The 14,111-nt window shown below is 37.3% G+C and overlaps 1 protein-coding gene across 5 annotated transcripts in view; it reads left to right on the plus strand.

The window, feature by feature from the left end:
* The first annotated feature begins 1,607 nt into the window (after window positions 1-1,607).
* The window catches only part of LOC129793286 (band 4.1-like protein 4), a 45,348-nt gene continuing 32,844 nt past the window's right edge, over window positions 1,608-14,111 (plus strand). For 3 of the 5 annotated variants that reach the window (XM_055833140.1, XM_055833159.1, XM_055833132.1), the window contains exon 1: window positions 1,614-2,495. The gene's annotated coding sequence lies outside the window, so the exon portion shown is untranslated. Of the gene's footprint in view, window positions 2,496-14,111 lie in introns of all 5 variants that reach the window. The other 2 variants (XM_055833149.1, XM_055833123.1) reach the window with 1 other exon arrangement.

Below are 14,111 nucleotides of genomic sequence, written 5' to 3' on the forward strand. Positions count from 1 at the left end.
TCGATGATTTTCGACAAGAAAAAAGGCAAAAACACAGAAGTGACGTCATTATTTTCATTTTAAATAGGTATTTCTTTGTTGGTTTATCTCAGCTGAACCCAATGGAAATTGGGAAGCTTTTTTTTTAAAGTTATTTTTTAGATCATACGTCTATTTAGATTCTTTCTTCAATTGAGGAATTTCCCCAATTTCCTCATACAGTGAATAGACTCCTTTAGCAAGATTCCAGTACATTTAACAATAAAAAAATTCCATTAAAAGTTCCTTGAAATATTTTTATTTTTATAAAGAAATCTAACAAAAATTTCATGAGACATCCTCTGGAGGTTGAGATATTTTGCAATGCAATATTGAAGTTGATTTCCTTTTTGCTTTTATACTTCTTTTTGTTGCGAATTCAGAGTCTCTTGCCCAAAAATTTCAGACTCTGAGAGGGAGGTGAAGTAAACAAAAAGTTTATTATTAAATCTCCCGGCATCAAAAAAGCAGGAATAAAGTTGGAGGTCGGCGGAATATAAGTGGACCAGACAGACTCGTGGAGTTTTATACCGCGTCCACGGAGATAAATGATAGGGTATGATTCAGTGCTGTAACTTTTTTTCTGATGAGGGAATTTCTCATGTGCGGACGCGGTTAGAGGAATGGGAAATTTTGGGATAGGTCGATTGCGGATTTTTTGATTATGATGCATTGGATGCATCTTGGGTGAAATCCACATGAGTGCCGGTGATTTTAGGTGCCCAGCGGCTAAGAAATTGAAGGAGGGTGAATTAGGAATTAGTCGGTGTATATAGCCACTGAGTCGCACCTAGCTATTAAAGAATGAATCTCGCGCAGAGTTATGATTTAGTTGCGATAAGAAATTCCTCATTGATTTCTTTTATTGCTACGGTAGAAATTCTCAGAAATGACCCACACCACGACTAAATGGATTTATAAACGTGGTGATTTTCTTATTTTCATCTTCAGGTTTTTTTCTTACCTATACTCCTTTTTTTTCCATAAAATGTGTCTTACACACGAAACTTTAATCTCTTTCAAAACGGACTGTAAAACGATTTATATCATCATTCGTCTCTTTTTGTGTGTGTTGCTCCATAATGAAAAGATATGAAGGCCACTCCCTGGGCATCGCGTATTATGTATATGGTAGGTATTATCAGTATGCGCGCTCCTTTGCTGCCCTTTTTTCTTGCCTTGTAAAATGATTAGATGAGATTGAATGGGGGGGAGTTCATATGGGTGGGTGGTAGTGGGTAGTCGGGAGTGGTAGTTCAACATAAAATATATCCTCGATAAAATACTCATGGACACACTCAATTGCTCATAACACTCAATTGCCTCCATGACTTTTTTTCCCTTCTTTTTACTCACTTTCCTTGATGAATGCCCTGGACTTTATATGTAGTCAGTAGTGTCGGACAGTCTGCATGTAGCTCAGTTCCGTCGCTCAGTTTGTTCCCGCGTTTTTCCATGGCGCGCTCTCTCTCATGCTTTTTCAGAGAGCAACCAAAGTGAGAGCTGAAACTCCGTTCTTGTAGTAAATGGTTCTCGTACACGGAGTATTCTTCTAGGCAGAAGAGCTCAGTGGAAAGATTGAATGTCTCAGTTGGGGTTCGGTGCAGTTGAGAGGAGCATCAGTCATCGGAGCGTCTTACAAATGCGAGTTCCGCGAGCGTGAATTGAGAAAACTTTGATTCAAGCTCCCAAGAGTTCACAAGTGCTGACTGGCTGGCAGTTGCCGGCAAACACTTGCTCCGTTCGGATCGTTTTTTCCGTGTACTCCGCATGTAACGCGCTCCCTGAGGTCTACCCTTTTTTTCCAAGAACTCCAATGTTGCATTTCTGTGCTTGCATCGAAGTGAACTTTTACCTTTGTGAGTGATACGAACTTCTTATGTCTTTGAATTCAATCCAACCTACCCTCTCTGCTCTTCAACATCTTCAGCCAATGTGTTAACACACCAGATGTGACTTATCCGCAAGAAGTTAGTTATATATGGATTAAAATGGAATACAGTGTTGGATAGCTAATTGAAAATTCGTGTGAGGGAATTTTACAGCATCACCAATTAATGCACTTAAAAGGCATTACGAAAAAAAAGTATATAGGTAGCAGATGAGTGTGGGGAAAAGGTGAAAATTTTCAATTTCACAAAAAAATACAATTAATACGGTGTGGTACATTTTGGTGAAGAGCTCCCTGCAGGAGTGATTTTGTGGCAAAGAGTTTTGGATTTTTTTTGCTGTTGTTGGTAATTTCAATGTATTTCCCCAACATCGTTGCGCGCCTCATATCGAATTGAAAATGTACATTGTGATGTGGATTTTGTAGTTGAAGATCGGTAGAAGATAGTGCCTAGAGGGGGAAAAAATACATAATTCAGTAATCATCCAGATTAATCTTGGAACAGCAAAAGCAGCCAACATTTATCGCAGCATTACGATCGAATAAATATGTAACAAAAAGTGCAACAATATACAATTCCTTGAAGGTAATATCTACCATTCTCAGTGTGTGTAACAACATTCTTAAATTTCATAGACATCCCATTTTATTTATTTTTCATCCACCCTCCCCTTCTCACTCCCTCTTGCTGCCCCCCTCATCTTGGTTGCTCAACATCAAAATACAGAGTAGAATCTTTCTCATCCTCTTGTGCATGCTATATTATGCTTCCTCTGTGGGTATTTATACAAAAAAAAATCTCATGTATGAGATAACCAAAGAAGCGACTTGAGCATCAAACCAGCTTCTTCTGCTATGTGATTCTTGTAACATGTAACAATATAAGTAGCGACAAAAAGCACATACAACCTCCTCATCACTCTCCTAAGAACTTCTCGGAACATTGGCCTCCGTCGGGGCAAAAAGTAAAATTAATTTTTTTTTTAATAAAAATAAATGAACTTGCTCATGTAACGGTGCCTCGCGGCCTGCAATGGCTTATGTAGAGTGATTGCTGAACACAACATATGTTGGGTGCATGCATAAAGCAAAGTGAGAATTAGTATTTTTGCTATATAACATCTTCGTCCAGCACAAGAAGTTGCGGACATTGTGCTCTGTGATGGCTCATCCGGAAATTGTCGTTGAACTTTGTTAAAAAGTGAAAAGTTTTACTTCTTCATACACAATAAAATGTTGTGCAAAAAAGTATTATGAGCAAACTTATAAGAATCTCGAGATTCTTTTATAAAGAGTTCTCGAGAATTTCTTGAGGAATTTCAAATTGAAAAATAAAAAATTAAGTGCAATTAAATTAATTATCCCGCGTATATTAATTAGGTCTTGGTAGTTCCTTCAATCCTGATGGTCAGATCTATATAATAAAGAAAGGTCTGTTTGTTGGTAATCTTCGTGTCTGTACAGCTATACAAATCTACACCGTTTGACCGATCGCGATGAAATTTGGTACGGAGGCTCCTTATATCAGGCGCTTTCGAGTGGCCGTATCCATTTCCCCCCCAAAGCCCCCCTTTAGGTAGCCCCCATATAACTCTCATGCATTTTTCGCGAATTTTTGAATTTGGCGCCCGAAATGTTGTATGAAAATGATTTCTTCTCTTTGCAAAATTTTTTCTTTTGGAATTGATGGGTGCTCTCCATCTTCTATATAATAAAGAAAGGTCTGTTTGTTGGTAATCTTCGTGTCTGTACAGCTATACAAATCTACACCGTTTGACCGATCGCGATGAAATTTGGTACAGAGTACAGGTACAGAGGTACAGAGGCGGTTTCGAGTGGCCGTATTCATTTTCCCCCCAAAGCCCCCCTTCAGGTAGCCCCCATATAAAGGTCATGCATTTTTTGCGAATTTTTGAATTTGGCGCCTGAAATGTTGTATGAAAATGATTTCTTCTCTTTGCGAATTTTTCTTTTGGGATTGATAAGTGGCCCAAATCTACTTATAAACCATCATAATTTTTTTCTCTAAAATTTGCGCGAAGCGCAACAAATCCCCGCGAAGCGGGGCGAGGTAAATTGGAGCGAAGCGACAATTTACCTCGTGAACTATAGTCTTTGAAGTGTATTCATAAAGGGTTAAAAGAACCAACAGAATTTTCAAAGGAAGTGTCTTTTAATGGATATTCTAAGGATTTCTTTTTTTTCATTATTTTTCATTTACAAGCCGATTTAGACTTTGGAAATATTTTTAAAACTACTAAATATTTTATTTTGTGTTAGAAAAAAAAAATAGACTTTATTTAAGACAGGAAAGGGTCAGCTAGAAAGTTGTACAATAAGAAATTACCCAATTAGTACAATTATTTTGCATACATGCCTCAAAAGACATAATTTTCAATCACATTCGATCACTTACAATAGCCGTCAGTATTAAAACAAAAATCCGAAATTGAGATGAAATCTTCATGCGAGAGATGAATGTCTTGGGGAACACGAGAAAACTGAAAGTCTTCCTTTTTTGGGTCGTGTGGTGAAGCCACACAAAAATGTTTGTGTTGGAATTAATTTTCATTTAGGGGTCTTCAGCATGTAATAAATTTCGGCGGAAAAGGGAATACAAGCCCGAGTGGTGTCCCGGAACAGGTGCTACACGCTGTCTCCTCAGGTGTAGGTGTGATTTTATTATTCATTCATTCATGCACACTATGTGTCAGGGGCGTAGCCAGAGCCAAATTTTAGGGGGGGTTTTTACTTTTGAAATTGTACGACGGGGGGGAGGGGGGGTAGAAATTTTTTCTTCTTCATTTTTAATTGTACGGCTGTTGAAATCCTTCAAAATCCATATAGCCAAAATGGTTACAAACCTAGTTTTTGATTTCACTTTTTGTAAGAACAAAATGTTCTCACAGAAGCGATCATTGGGTGAAATTAATTAGTCATACTGTCTTAAAATCTCTAAGAATGTTGTAAATTTTCTTAAAAAACTTTTTTTTAAAGAATTTCTCAAGTTTTCTTAAGAAAAATTTAACTTTTTTTTAAGGAAAATAAAAAATATTTTCACAATCAAAACTATAGAATTTCTTTAATCCAGATGATTAGGTTCAAATTCATATTTTACGAAGACTTTTCCGGAGTGTTTTCAGGCATCTAAATTAGTAAAAATCATCGAAAAACAAGCATTTCGCTCAATTCCAACTGAATTAAAAAATCTTAAGTTTCGCCTAAGAATATCTTTAAAAATCTCAAGTTTTTTTTTTAAGAAAACTTGAAAAATCTTAAGAAATCGTAAGACTGACTTAGTAGAGAATTTTACTCATTGGGTGAAATTCACTAGTCAGACAGTCTTAAGATTCCTTAAGAAAGACTTCAATTTTGTTAAATTTTTTAAAAGTTTTCTTAAGATTCTTTAAGTTGGCTTAAAATTTGGTAAGAAAAATCTAAAGAATCTTATTTTTTTCTTAAGAAATCTTAAGTTTTCTTAAGCGAAACTTAAGATTTTTAAGTAAATTGAGGAAAATGCATATTTGTGATGATTTTTACGAATTTCAATGCCTCAAGACGTTCAAAAAATGTCATTGAAAAAGGGATTTTGTTCGATTTACTTAAGAAATCTTAAGTTTCGTTTAAGAAAGCTTAAAAATCTTAAAACTTTTCTTACGATCTTCAGTTTTTTCTTAAGGATTTGTAAGAAATCTTTTGAAAACTTAACACATTCTTAAGAAAACTTTTTAAAAAAAATCTTAAGATAATCTAAGTATTTCTTGAAAAAACTTAAGTCTGACTGACTAATGAATTTCATCCAATATCAAATGGATTTTGAGTGACTCTTTGCAAAAATTTTCTAAAAATTTTCTGATCAGTGAAATAGAAAATGAAAATTTTTGTGGCGATTAATAGTATTTTGGTAGCTCTAAATTCATGTTTTTTTTTTCTTTTAGACATTTATTGATATTAAGTAAAATGTAAATTGTGAATGTTTAGATAAAAGAAAATGAGAAAAAACGATCCCAAAATCGAAAATTTTAGCGATTTTTCTGATACTTGATCAAACTGTTCTTGAGTTAATTTGGCTCGACTCGAGGGGGGGTTATAACCCCCAAAACCCCCCCCCTCGCTACGCCCCTGCTATGTGTGGGAATGTGTAGAAGAAGCTGGGATGGGATGTATTTAAAACAGAGAGCCATCAATTATGTTGGCAACATTTACACATTTTGTCCTTTTTCATTATCTCCAGTGTTTCTTCTCTACCGCCCAAAAGTCACACAAATAAATTAACAAGTTAACCAACCTCGTTTTTTTTCTACATCCCAGAATCCACGCCATATATACATATATGTAGGTACATGTGTTATGTATATTGGGTATGCCTTTGGTGCTGCTTTTTTCCAGCAATTTGTGTGGGGTCAAGAGGGGCAAAATTTGAGAAATGACCCACCAGTGTGTCCGTACCAAGGTCCGTGGTGCAAATAATTAAGTGTCATACCCTTGTTCGTGGAAATACACCCGATTGATTGATATTGCGGTTTTACTCCCCTCCCAAAAAACACCCCGAAGCCGGCAACAATATACCAATTTGCCCACAAAGACTACAACCATGTCCAGTACGGGCGGTAGAGTAATAAAGCAGCAGCTGATGGCGCATAAAATATTGTTGCCGGTGCTTAGGATGAAAAGAGAGCCTACAAATATATACCTACATAACGTAGCACATTGTGTTTGTTGTAATAAGAAAATAGGAAATAAAGCCCGGCACATGGTGACTATCGTTGGTCACGATTCTGATCACCGCCAAGGATCTAACTCTTTGGATTGTTAAAATTATATTCAGCTGGCGGGGAGAATACCTCAATGTTGGGTAAATTATTCTGTGAAAAGCAATAGGGAAGAAAATTCCAAAGGCCACAAGAACCCAATGCGCTTGATTGATCAAATGGTCTTGCGGGTTCTTCTTTTCAGCGCCATGGCAATTTAATATATAACTCACTTTACCGATCCATTTGTCTGTGCTATACAGAATCTCTCTGAGCGATTGCGTTTACAATGTAAAATTCTCAAGTTCATGTTGTATAAGGTTTTTTGGTGTATACTGAGGGGTTACGTATTACCTACTCTGTTGCATTGAAATTACTTTTTATCTTTTTTTTCTAATCATTCATTCTTCACACAGTAAATTAGACGTAAAGAATTTTACTTTTATAGCATGAATAATTTTAAAATAAGTTTAAAATACTAATGAAATAGGGATTTTTTTTATTAAAATTAGTTTTTCATTATTAAATTTTTAAAAATAAAAAGATTTCGTATAAATACTTTGTAATCTAATTCTTTCAGTAAATCACAATTTCTTCAAAAGAGTATTAAAAAATATTTTATTATTATTTATTATTAGAAGTGTTAGGGATTAAGCTTAGGAAGTGGGTCAATGGTGCAAATTATAACACAATCTGTGAGTCATTCCCGTCATTCCATTTGATTGATCGTACATTCTTGAGGAATGTGTGAGAGTTTAAATATCAAATCCATTTTGTGGATTTTGTAAGAAGGTACATAATCTAAAGAACAGAACCCGTAAAGCAGGGACGTAGCCAGGAATCTATTAAAAGGGAGTGTTTTTGGAATTCTTTTTTAGAGGATATAATTAAAATGATTTTTAAGCGACGTAAGAGTCAGATTTTATGAAGTTTGTGATTACTAAATTCTATTAACGGCTCTTGCCTTTAACTTAAGAGCTTTTGACAATTTATGGAATTCTAATGTGACATTTAATTCAAACTTTTGACTAATTCTAACGTTTGACGTTTGACTTTTCTCCAATTAAAATCTTAGTAGATAATTTTCCGATTAATATTTCCTTTCTAAGTTTTGACGTTCCTTTTTTTTAAAGCTTGCCTTTTAAATAAGATTTGAAATTCACAATTTATAATTTTTATTTTAGCGTGAAAAATGTTTTTTTTTTAAGTCTTTAGAAAGTATACAGAACTGTCTGACTATATGCTTGAATTTTTAGAGGTTTCATAAACCCGAAAACCTTTTCCTAGTTACGCAGTTTCCATAAAGATATTACCAAAATTAAGTTTTTGAAAAAGAAAAAAATATATATATATATATTAAATTTTTCTTTTTTAAAGATCATTATATAAAAAACAAGATCGCATTTTGGACCATCTTATCTTATTTTTAAGGATTGGATATGTAAACATTGGGGGATGCACTATTAAGTTTGTATTGTAGAAACAGGATGAAAAAAATGAGCACGATTTTCTCCGGGAATTTGCAAAAAGGAATAAAATACATTTAGACAATTTGAATTGTTCTACTAATGCAGCATTCAAGCATAATAATAAGACCATTCGATACACATTTAGTTGCAGTTTATTGCATTCTTAAAAAAGCTGAACTTTTCAATTGGTATGCAGAGACTCTTGGCTATTTTGCTTTAGCTTAGAGGAGAGTACATATAGCGTCCATTTATCAAAAGTAGAGTAAAAGTGCAATGAGGTGAATAGTGCACGGGATCCATTGTGAAGTGTATGTGTGTGCGGACGGGTGCTGAAAGTGGTGCAATCTGGGAATCACGAAAGATGTGCATAAAGAGAGAAAATACTTGAATTTTCCCTCCAATTTAGCATTGTGTGTGCCACATGCACTTAATATGGCTAACACACAACAATGGGTATAAATGCGATAAATTCAGCATGGGGATGTGGGCAGGTGGTGACTCTATCGATTTCCATATGGATTCCCCAAGATATCAACTTACTTGCCATTCCGAAGGACATTATTTTCCCATTGTGGAATTTTATTGCATATCAGTTGTTTCTTCGTGTGTGAATGTGCTTTGGTTTTTTTTTTCTTTTCTTGGTTCTTATGTGCAAAAAGGGACTCCCTGTGTACGTCCTCCCGCCATCTCCCCCATCCGTCCCATTTGCAATGTTTCACGAACATGATAATGTGGATGGTGAAGACAGAGGAAGACTTCACAGCGGAGATCCACTGCAATTTATGTACCAGACAACGGAGCACACATATAAGAAGACATGTCACGCAGTAAAACATGAGCGACCAGCAGACAAAACAAGCAGTTGATAAAACAATGTCCAGCAAAAGTTTGAAGCTTTTATTTTCTCCCTTTTTTTCCCTCGGCCGCATCACATCTCCTATAGATGAGGCATCACACCAATTGAAGCCAATGATCCTCATCGCGCGTTGCCCCTTTAAAAGAAAAAGGCATTGCTTGAGGAGTTGCACTGCAACAAAAGAATGAATGTGCCCATGGGAAGCAATGATGCTGCGATGCTGCAATGTTGCTGTGTGATGCGATCCCCAAAAGGCTTTAAAGGGAGAGTCTCTCCGCCGAGGTGTGGTATATTGTGTTGTGGTGTGTCAGTCAGGTAGAACACAAAAAAAAGAGTAATATTCCTGAACAATATGGGTGTTGATGAAGGAATATATTTTTCAATGTCTGACCTGCAATTTCCCTCGGCACAACATCAATAACTGTCAGAAAGCAATACCGTCAACGTCATTTTGTGTCGCAGGTGTTATTTATGCGACTGATTGGACAGTGATTTACATACACGGAGTCCTTGCGACTTCCTGATGCTCACAAAATTCCCTGTGAACAATTTCAACAAGTGCATGTCCACGCAACCCATATGCAACCGCACAAAACCAACTTTAGTTACTTCGCATCATGAATAATTTACAAACCTTCGCACATGAAATAATGCCGGGAGACCCCAAAGTGCAAAGCAATATGTATTTAGCATAACATTTCCATTTTGTCATCATCTGCGAATATATTCAAATCACTCCACGGCTTTGCAAAAAAAAGTACAGTCGTATCATTGTTATATGTTCCATGCTTTAATATTCATCTCACGGAGCTTTTTTGCACGGAGAAAAAAAATGTGTGGGGATGAAAGTGCAATGATCACGCATTTCAGCGATATATAGAATATTTTGAGTACTGCCCAATGACTTCATCATTAGAATATTTCTCATTTTAATGCACTAAAAGAAATGTTGGTGAAAAAATTTACATTCACTGTGCAAAATGGAGAAAAAAAACAAAAAGAATATTAAATTCTCAGATTTATTTGTTATTGGAATATAAGATTCAAGTTTAAAACTCCAGCAAAATTATGAAAATGAGCATAAATATATTTTCCAAAATTATTGAAGAAGAAGACAGCAGCATCTAAAACGTAATTTTAATAAGAAATAAGTAAGGAAATTTAATTAAATTTCCTAAAAACAATTCTAACAAAAGGAAGAAAGAAAAAAGGAACAAATTCAGCTCAAGAGTTCATCTTTGTTTGCAAAGTCGGCACGAGAGATCTGCAAGAGTAATTAGTTGCGAGAGGGCTGTGTGCACTCGCGGAGGCAGACCTTTCGTGCTGTAGCTGACCGCGGAGAGATGGAGAGATCTGTGAGTAATTGACGATAAATATCGCGTCCGTCAATTCGCTTTCATGGCGCATTACGAAAGCAAAATGCCCCATGTGCAGCCGCGGCGACGATCACGCGGCGGCCATGGATTGATCCATTTGCGCCGCTCAGGTATGCAGGTAAAAAGTGATTAGTACACGCGGAGAAGAGAGCATAATTCAGGCATGCCTTTAGCCACCTTGGCGCTCACATCTGGCCCAAGATCAATGCTCGCGTCGCTAAAACAAAGAATTCATATGCGGACGCCTCTCGTTTAATCGCCATGTGACTCAACGCCGTGGACCATTCTTCGCGGTGCGGATGAAGACATCTCATGGGCGAGAGAAATTGGCGCGACTTGACAGATGGGAGACAATCTCCCGTGCGATGGGCATGGGCATCTGTTCCCGCAAACAAATTGCCCGATTCTGTTATAGAGGTAGTAGTCACTTATGCTGATATGCACGCATCTCATCTCCATGGCGGATCGCTGATCATCCCGCGCGCGAGATCGCATCTCACGCCAAATGGAAATTAATCCAGTCCATTCTACTTTCAATGGAGCGGGACTTTTACGGGATGAGTGGCTTCTGCAGCTGTAATGTGGCCATTCCCGCAGAAATTGCGCGCACCTCTTTCGCGACCTGACCCAGGTGAGGAGGAACGAAAGAGAGTAGTAACTGTAATCGCCACGACTTGCCATTTCAATTCCACGGAAAGTTGGGAATTCGAGTGAATTTTATCCGATGCAATCTCTCTTTCCCAGCCAAGTACATGAGGTGATTGCCGAGCATTGTCGCCAGAGAGTTTGTTGTAAAACCTTCTTCCCGATGTCCCCTCATTCAGGGTCCGCGAAGAATGCACATCAGCTACTGCGAGAGAGAGTTCAGTGTGGGGAGTTAATTAATCGTCGATGTCGCGGGAGATGGCGACTGAATGTGCCACTGTGGCTCCTCATCTGCATCTGCAGAGAGAGCAGCGGGTCTCTGGGATGGCGGGAACGGTGCCAATGACAAAAGTGAGGCAGTAATAGAACAGCGCGCGCGATTCTGGTGCGCGCGCGGGTAGCGGAAACCCAACACAATTCGAGCAGTACCGTTAAGTCAATCAAAGCATCTGATGGGAATTTGCGCACAGCCTCCGGTCCAGTCCCGGAGTAGGCATACACACACATAGGGTTCAACGTGCCCCACTTGAGCCCTCGGGCACACTACTCTGGCACTGACGGTTCCTACAGGGAAGTTCCCGCGGGAGCGAGCGGAGAGGCAGAGTACCGTGGGGTGCCTCGTGAGTGGATACCTGGTGCTCATTTGGCGCTCATCGGTGCCAGATGACGCGGCGCTCTTTGACGGGGAATCAGGAACTGACATCGCGTTATGCTTCATCTGTCGCAAGAATTTTTGAGTTATTTATCTCGCACACATTCATCGGTCTTTCTCCTCTTTATTCCACCTTTCCCACCTTTTGCACCTCTTTCGCGCCCCCCCCCTTCCTCTGCTTACTCACTCCACCAATTCTCTGGGTGAGTTGCACTAAATTATCCACTTATGAACTCATCAAATCCACTTTTGCTCTTTTTCTCCTTTCATGGCTCAATGAAATCACGAAGACTTTTTGATCTTACTCCGTGAAATAACTTTACAATTCATTTAGCTAATACCCCTCAGACATTCTAATCCGCGTGCTTTTTATTTGCAGAAGAAGAAGCCTTTAGTTGTGTGTTGGCTTCACTTTCACACAGAGTGCACACATTTTTATACTATATATAGCATCAATTATGTTTATGATTATTTTCATCATAATTCAGAAAGAAAAAATTTTCCAAATCGTGTTTTATACTTTCATGAGAAAGTTGAATGGCTCTTCTTCAATCACTTTCGAGTTCACTTCTTCTTGTATAAAATATAGTATAACGGGCCCCAATTTCATGGAGCAACCTCCTCAGCTGACTGACCCCAAAGATTGTGTAAGCTCAATGAAAGATGATATAGCATCGATATGCTTTCCAGCAGAATGGAGCATCATATTGTCATCAATCCGTGATCAGACAATCGCTTGAAAGAGCAGCCGCTTGTTTGAGGTATCATTATGTGAAGAAGTAAAGAAGGTTTGCTTGGTTGCATATGGTAGCCGCATTGTGCAGCATCCTTCGCAATGCAACACAGGCATGTGCAGACATTTTTCTGCGGCTGTGAAAAATATTTCTTTTTTATTGAAAAGAAAATGAAGTTATGATGAAGATAAAGATTTTATAAGAAACAAGTTTTAAGTCGATTTTCCCACAATGTAAAATTTATTTTTTAAATGTTTTGAGGGATCAAAACCATGAATAAAAAATCAAATATTCGAAAAATGAAAACTTTTCTTGTAAAGGCGTAATAATATAAAATTATTGGCAATTTTTGCATTCAAGATTTTGCTATTTCTAGTCTAGCATTTGATGTTCTTTTTCTAACGTTCGACTGTTCTTTTTTTTTAAGGTTTGATCTGTTAGACATTTGTTTTCTAACGTTTAATCATCATGTAATTCTTAGCATAAAAATTATCCTTTTAACTTCTAACAAAAAATACCTGAATTGTTCTCACTTTTAGGGTGTTTAGACACCTAAATAACCTCCGTGTTAGCTATATTACTATCTGCAAAACTAATAAAGATAAAGTAGCCTAATTATTCAAAATCTTTTGATAAATTTTTTTTGGAAAATATTCAAAATCACTTTCATAGGCATTTTGTAGTTAAATGAGATTTGCAATCCTAGCCGCATGTTAGTCATTCAGCGCAGTATGCATTTCCGTGTCAAGTGAACAGCAATGCAGATATATGTAATTGTGTAGTTGACCTACATTGCATGGAGTCTGCTGTGCTGGCTGAGTACTATATGGGGGGAACAATTGAAAGATCTTCAGTGAATAATTAAATTGATATCCCGCAGCTATGTAACCCATGTATCAGCACATCTTTTCATTTAATTAGACAACATATTCACGAAGAAAATATTGTGGTAAATTACATGTTTTTCGCATACAGCGGGGGGAGACTTTAATAAATTACCCAATATTTTCACAGCTTAATGCGACGTGTCTGGTTTAATGTTGAATTTAGTCATCATCATTTGAACAAATGGAACTTGAACCTTTCAATATGATGGGCTGACCATTAATCTTCTTACGTGGATTTTTTTCGCCTTTTTCCTATGCTCGTAGGCATCATCATATAGCATCTACTAAACACGTGTTTTATACATGTGATGTACATATATTTTTTCTCCCCACATATACTCTTTATTTTCTCAATCCCCACGTTCTTTTCGTTTTCATTTTATATTATCTTTTATAATACACCATGTGTACACATTGGGGAGTATTAAGTATTACTTGGTATACGTTGAGTGTTTTGGGAAACCAACAAATTAACACCTACTCGCTTAGTTCTTGTTCTTGACGGAGATTTTTACTCTTTTTCTTCCCTTTTTCTTTCTACATCGCCATCCTCACTCTTTTCGTCTCTAAATATTCCTCCGGAGTCATACTTTTGTAATATTGTGTGTGTTCTCATTTTGTGGATTATTTTACCGTGTGGTGCAAATGATAATGATGATGACTTCGCAGCTATATATGTGAAGAAAAAAATGCTTGGGAGTGCGGTTACCCAGCCATCAGGAACGGGGAAGCCATTGGGAATGGTGCGATAAGAGTTATGTTGTAATAAAAGCTCACCCCTCAAAATGTTATGGGAAAAGCACCAAATTGCCAAGTCACTCGCCACATTCAC

This window comes from Lutzomyia longipalpis, chromosome 1, assembly GCF_024334085.1.
Source record: "Lutzomyia longipalpis isolate SR_M1_2022 chromosome 1, ASM2433408v1".
In the NCBI taxonomy this organism is placed as follows: domain Eukaryota; kingdom Metazoa; phylum Arthropoda; class Insecta; order Diptera; family Psychodidae; genus Lutzomyia; species Lutzomyia longipalpis.